The 752-nt window shown below is 44.5% G+C and overlaps 1 protein-coding gene across 1 annotated transcript in view; it reads left to right on the top strand.

Annotated features, from left to right (window-relative positions):
* Positions 1 to 658: 658 nt before the first annotated feature.
* Positions 659 to 752, top strand: part of ANTXR2 (ANTXR cell adhesion molecule 2) — a 181,415-nt gene continuing 181,321 nt past the window's right edge. Inside the window, exon 1 of the mRNA XM_060687005.2 lies at positions 659 to 752. This exon is cut by the window's right edge and continues 647 nt beyond it. The gene's annotated coding sequence lies outside the window, so the exon portion shown is untranslated.

Here is a 752-nt window from a genome sequence, read left to right as displayed (position 1 = left end):
AAGAGAAAGAGAGAGAGAGAGAGAGGAAAAAAAAAACCCAAGAAAAAAAAGTTGGGAAGCCCGCATTTCAACGGGCTGGGTCGTCAGGATGAGCAAAGCGAGTTACAGTTCAGCGCGGGCTTCCCAAAAGCGCAGCCGCGCCAAGAGGCAAAAGAAAAAGAGAAAGAGAGAGAGAGGAAGAAAAAAAAAAAACCAAGGAAAAAAAGTTGAGAAGCCCGCATCTCAACGGGTAAAAGCGCAGCCGCGCCAAGAGGCAAAAGAAAAAGAGAAAGAGAGAGAGAGGAAGAAAAAAAAAAACCAAGGAAAAAAAGTTGAGAAGCCCGCATCTCAACGGGTAAAAGCGCAGTCGCGCCAAGAGGCAAAAGAAAAAGAGAAAGAGAGAGAGAGGAAGAAAAAAAAAAACCAAGGAAAAAAAGTTGAGAAGCCCGCATCTCAACGGGTAAAAGCGCAGTCGCGCCAAGAGGCAAAAGAGAAAGAGAAAGAGAGAGAGAGGAAGAAAAAAAAAAACCAAGGAAAAAAAGTTGAGAAGCCCGCATCTCAACGGGTAAAAGCGCAGTCGCGCCAAGAGGCAAAAGAAAAAGAGAAAGAGAGAGAGAGGAAGAAAAAAAAAACCAAGGAAAAAAAGTTGAGAAGCCCGCATCTCAACGGGTGAAAGCGCAGTCGCGCCAAGAGGCAAAAGAAAAAGAGAAAGAGAGAGAGAGGGAAAAAAAAAAAAAACCCAAGGGAATAACGTTGGGAAGCCCGCATCTCAA

Source organism: Pantherophis guttatus, chromosome 8 (assembly GCF_059756535.1).
Source record: "Pantherophis guttatus breed Tessera chromosome 8, ASM5975653v1, whole genome shotgun sequence".
In the NCBI taxonomy this organism is placed as follows: Eukaryota; Metazoa; Chordata; class Lepidosauria; order Squamata; family Colubridae; genus Pantherophis; species Pantherophis guttatus.
The sequence above is the reverse complement of the archived record's forward strand: the minus strand, read 5'-3'. Positions and strand labels throughout refer to the sequence as shown.